General features: G+C 33.7%; 1 pseudogene; it reads left to right on the forward strand.

The window, feature by feature from the left end:
- The first annotated feature begins 1613 nt into the window (after window positions 1-1613).
- Window positions 1614-2465, forward strand: LOC115501514 (annotated as a pseudogene).
- Window positions 2466-6326: the final 3861 nt, after the last annotated feature.

Genomic DNA, 6326 nt, shown 5'->3' on the forward strand with positions numbered 1-6326 from the left:
GTCCCCCTCTCTCTATGCCCCTCCCCTGCTCATTCTCGCTCTATCTCTCTCTCTCTCAAAAATAAATAAACAAAGGGGCGCCTGGGTGGCTCAGTCAGTTGAGCGTCCCACTTCAGCTCAGGTCATGATCTCACGGTCTGTGAGTTCGAGCCCCGCGTCGGGCTCTGTGCTGACAGCTCAGAGCCTGGTGCCCATTTCAGATTCTGTGTCTCCCTCTCTCTCTGACCCTCCCCTGTTCATGCTCTGTCTCTCTCTGTCTCAAAAATAAATAAACATTAAATAAATAAATAAACATTACCAAAACAAACAAAAAAAAAAAACCCTAAAAACATTTTTAACATGTTGACTTTTAAAAGAAATAGCTTTTTTAGGCTGAAAAGAAGGGGCACTAATTAATAACAAGAAAATATAAGAAAACAAAATCTCACTGGTAAAGATAATCTATAGTAAAGGTAGTAGACTAATCACTTACAAAGCTAGCATGAAGGTTAAGAAACAAAAGCAGTAAAAATAAGTATAATTACAGCAATTAAGGCATACACAAAATAAAAGGATGCAAAATGTGACATCAAGAACAGAAAACCATGGGAAAGGGGCAGGAAAATGTGGAATTTTAGAGTGTGTTCAAACTTAACTTACTATCAACTTAAAATAGATGGTCTACATCTAGGCAACCGTACATGTAAGCCACATAACCACAAAGCAAAAACCTATAGTAGATACACAGAGGTAATGAGAATGGAATCTAAACAGAACACTAAAGAAATTTATCAACTGCAAGGGAAGATAGCAAGAGAAAAGAAAGGAACAGGGAAAAACCATAAAACAACCAGAAAATAATGAACAAAATGGCAATAAGTACATGCCTATCTACAATCATTTTAAACATTAATGGATTACTTCTTCAATCAAAAGACAAAGTCTTTATTGAATAAAAAAAAAATACAAGAGACTCACCTCAGAAGTAAAGATACACACAAACTCAAAGTGAAGATATGGAAAAGATACCCCATACAAATGAAAACCAAAAGGAAGCTGGGGTGGCTATACCTATATCTGAAAAAATAGAATTCAAGACAAAGACAGTAATAAGAGTCAAAAAAAAGGATTATATAATGATAAAGGGGTCAATCCAAGAAGTGGATATAATATCTGTAAATAATTATGTACCCAATATAAGAACATCTAAAAATATAAAGCCAATATTAACAGACCTAAATGGAGATATAGACAACACTACAATAATAGTAGGGGCTTTAATGCCCCACTTGCCTTAATAGATAGATCATCCAGACAGAAAAATCTATAAGGAAAAAAAAAGAAAGAAAGAAAAGAAAAATCAATAAGGAAACACTGACCTTAAACAACATGTTAGACCAGATAGACTTAACAGATATATATGGAACATTCCATCCAAAAGCAACCTAACACGCATTCTTCTCAAGTGCACACAGAACATTCTCCAGAATAAATATATGTTAGACCACAAAACAAATCGTCATAAATTTAAGAAGACTGAAACTTATATCAAGCATCTTTTCTAACCACAGTGGTATAAAACTAGAAGTCAATTACGAGTAAAAACGGAGATGTGGCGGTGGCAAACACCAGACATGACACCCTCCAGGAGTCTCATGGTTCCTGTAGCAGGGCTCCTGCTGTTGTTTTGTGGGGTTCCCTGGACCCATGTGCAGTAGAGTGACGTGCCCAACATCATGGCAAGAACAGGAGAGAGTTGCTGGAAGGAGAATGGATGATAGAATTTTATGTTCCATGGTGTCTTTCTTGTCAGAATCTACAACCAGAATGGAGAAGTTTTGCTTAATGGGGAGAACATCTTGAGGTTAATGTTGCAAAAGGGGATGTCATAGAGCAGCCAGGACTGAGTGGATGGTTTATCACAACTGCCCTTCCTTCCATCTACTATTGTTAAGATGGTGAATTTAGGTGCTATCAGGGCTCAAGGAATAAGAAGGACTTCATAAACTATAAATGAGAAAGAGTGGAAAAGTACTGAACCCATTTCATCATGGTTTGGCCCAGATTCTGTTCTGATGAATAGTATGTCAGCACTCTTTCAGCTATCATCATGGATCAGGACTTGCTGTAACTATTTTATTGAAGACCTTTGATTATGGGTTTGGGGATAATGTACAGTTTTTGCTTTTAGCAACTCTGCTTTCAGGACTATCATTGGGACTCTGTATAATATTGTGCTGCACTGCCTTTTTCCTCCAAAAAGATACAGATCAAGCCATACCCTTCCCCCCCAAAATAATTATTATCAGAATCTTCTCAACCTTTGAAAAAAGTGGAGTAACAAGAAGCTCATGAAAATGTTTCAGAAGAGGAAGCAGAAAGAAGGAACAAACAGACTTTCCACAGAATGCCACAGACAATGTCCTGTGGGTCCTTCCTTGTTCACAGATAAATCCTGGTTAATTGTTATGAATATTATAATATGATTTTGATAAAAACGAAAGACTGACCATTTGGTTTGAAGTGAACTGAGACATGCTTGTACATTGCAGGGTTCAGTCTAGATTGTCTTAGACTGAACAAACTATCTACAGAAAATAAAAAGTAAGCACTACATAAAAAATTTAAAATGGGATTTAAGAACAACAGTATGAACAATTGTTCAATTTTTGAAAACTCTGGTGCCAAGCACTAAGATTCGATTATGTTTATTGAATAATTTGTTTCAAGTCTGAGTTGAAAAATTACATTTCTCAAGTATTGCATTATTGAGCTATTTAAAGAGATTACTTTGGATAAAAAGATTTCTCATTTGATACAATTTTTCTCAGTTTCACTTTGTGGAAAAAAAAACACGTATTCCCATAAATGAGAACTTTGCCCAATTTCTCAAGAAATGTTATTTCAGGAGCGCCTGGGTGGCTCAGTTGGTTAAGTGTCAGATTCCATCTCAGCTCAAGTCTTGCTCTCAGGGTCATGAGTTCAAGTCCCTCACTGGGCTCCATGCTGGGTGTGAGGCCTACATTTAAAAGTGTATTTCAATGACAACTCTGGTCCTTTTAGAGGTATAGCTCAAAATTTCCTCATTTTTTTAGATTATGCAACTAATAAAAAAACTATCTTGCTTTAATTACAGTGCTCTAAACATGATAATACAGGGTATGTTGCTGATTTGGGAAGATTTTATATAAGTCCATGGTGTTGTCTTGATTCCTATAAAGGTCAGTTGCCTTTTTTGTTCCCCTCTGTTCAGTGTATGGTTTGTATTTTTCCTACTTATCAAGGGTTACGGTTTTCATTTTCCAAATTGGACACTTTTCTGGAAATATTTTTCATGCTTTAATAAATAGACCTTTTTTGTGGTTTCAAACCAAAGTATACTGAGGGACCCTTAAATTGAAGAGCTATCTACTGATAATTTAAAATTTGGGCCACTCATTTCAGATTTTATATAATGATTGTTGAACCTCTACTTGATTTTTTTTTTTTTTGGATATGAAGGTGAGCATTACTGATTCTCATTTGATGTTGTGTAAAACCTTTGATACTTTCACATTTTGAAAATTCACAGAAGCTTAATTTCATATAAATGAAAGCATTCTACTCAGGAAGAAGAAAAAAAAAACAAGTAAAAACTGGAAAATTCATACATATATGCAGACCAAACAACATGCTTCTGAAAAGTCAATGTGTCAATGAAGAAATCAAGAAAAAAAAATACGTGAGACAAATTAAAATGGAAATAAAACATACCAAAACTTATGGGGTGCATCAAAAAAAGTTTTAAATGGGAAGTCCACATCAGTAAATGCCTACATCAAGAAACAAAAAATATCACTAATAAACAACCTAACATTACAAGTCAAGGAAGTAGAAAAAGAAAAAGAAAGCCCAAATTTAGTAGAAGAAAGAGAAAGAATGGCAAAGGTCAGGGACTTAAGGGTGGTTAAACATCCACAAATCAATCCATGTGAAACACTAAATTAATAAAATGAAGGATAAATATCATAAGATCATCTCAATGGATACAGAAAAAGCATATGACAAAATTCAACACCCATTTATGATCTAAACTTTCAAAAAGTGGATATAAAAGAAATGTACCTCAATCTAATAAAGGTCATATATGAAAAGCTCACATCTAAAATCAGACTTAATGTTGAAAAGCTGAAAGTGTTTCCTCTAAGAGGAGGAATAAGACAAGAATGTCCACTCTCACCACTTATACTGAACATAATATTGGAAGTCCTAGACAGATCAATTAGGCAAGAACACTATTTCCAGATGACATGATATTATATAAAGATAAACAGTTTTGGGGTCCACCAAAAAACTGTTAAAATAATCAATAAATTCAGTAAAGTTGCAGGATACAAAATCAATATACAGAAATCTGTTGTATTTCTATACACCAATAACAAACTAGCAGAAAGAGAAATTAAGAAAATAATCACATTTACAACTGCATTAAAATGATAAAATACTTAGGAATAAATTTAACCAAAGAGGTGAAAGAACTATACACTGAAAATGAAGACATTCATGAAAGAAAATAAAGGAGACACAAATAAATGGAAAACAATTCCACGCTCATGGATTGGAAGAATTAATACTGTTAAAATGTCCACAGTACCCAAAGCAATCTACAGATTCACTGCATCCCTATCAAAATTCCAATGGCATTTTTTCACAGAAATAAAGCAAACGATCCTAAAATTTGTGTGGAACTGCAAAAGATCCTTAATAGCCAAAGCAATTTTGAGAAACAAGAACAAAGCTGGAGGCATCATGGTCCCTAATTTAAAACTATAGGAAAAGCTATCATAATCAAAACAGTATGGTACTAGTGTAAAAACAAACACACATATCAATGGAACAGAATAGATAGCCCAGAAATAGACCTGCATGTATACGGTCAATTAATTTATAGCAAAGGAGGCAAGAATATACAAGGGGGAAAGGACAGTCTCTTCAATAAACTATGCTGGAAAAACTGGACAGCTTCATGCAAAAGAATGAAACTGAATCACTATCTCACACCATACTTAAAAATTAACTCAAAATAGTATGAGAACTTGAACATAATACCTGAAACCATAAAACTACTCGAAGAAAACATAGGTGGTAAGCGCCCTGACGTTGCTCTTGGAGATATGTTTTTGGATCTGACTCTGAACATAATGGTAGCAAAAGCAAAAATAAACAAATGAGATTATATCAAGCCAAAAAGCTTGTGCACAGCGAAAGAAAAATCAACAAAATAAAAAGGCAACCTACTCCCATATATCCAATATATATGATTTGATATAAAATGATGTGATATATACTAACAAATAAATGTTTAATAGCCAAGATATATTACACTAAAATACAGCTGAATATCAACAACAACAACAACAAATGACTATTACAAGAAAGATCAGAAATAACAAGTGTTGGAGAGAATGTGAAGAAAAGGGAACACTTGTGTCCTGTTTTGGGAATGTAAATTTGGGAATGTAAAGCTATAGTGGAAAACAGTATGAAGACTCTTTGAAAACTAAAAATAGAACTTTGATATGATACAGCAATTTCATGTAGGTATTTGTCCAAAGAAAATAAAAACACCAATTTGAAACAATACATACACCTGTATGTTCACTGTGGAATTATTCATAATAATTCATAATAGATAAGATATGAAAATAAGTATCCATTGATGGATAAATAAAGAAGATATAGTATATACACAATGGAATATATTGTCTGGTGGTTGCCAGAGGGGATGGAGTTTGGAGGAGGTGAAATTGAAAAAAATGATCAAGAGGTATAAACTTGCAGCCATGAAAGAAATAATCATGAGTGTATAATGTACAAATGGTGAGTACAGTCAATATGTTTTTTGCATATTGAATAATATGTAACTTTATACAGTAACAGGGAAAAACTAAACTTATTGGAATGCTCATTTACAATGTATACAAATATCAAATCATTGTATTGTAGGTCTGGCAATAATATAATGTTGTATGTCTATTATACCTCAAACAAACAAATAAATGCTAGATGTGGACACTGACTAATCCACAAGGCAGGAAATCAACTTAACTACATCATCTGTTTCTAGTTTTATTAATGTATTTTTCTATGAAATAAATCCATTTGTCATTTTTTATTCATCTTTGGTTGGGAATGACTGGCCATTTGGTACAAAATATTACAAGGAGGAAATCAACGATAAAGATTTGGGAGAAACTGCTGAGCAGCGAATGGGGAAGAAAGGTCTTGAATTCAAAAAGGTTTTCTAGATTGTTAAAAATCCCATGAGTAATTGAAAGTTATGGCATTTTCTTTTTGATTCATCATTT

The sequence above is a fragment of the Lynx canadensis genome, chromosome A2 (genome assembly GCF_007474595.2).
Source record: "Lynx canadensis isolate LIC74 chromosome A2, mLynCan4.pri.v2, whole genome shotgun sequence".
NCBI classification, from domain to species: Eukaryota; Metazoa; Chordata; class Mammalia; order Carnivora; family Felidae; genus Lynx; species Lynx canadensis.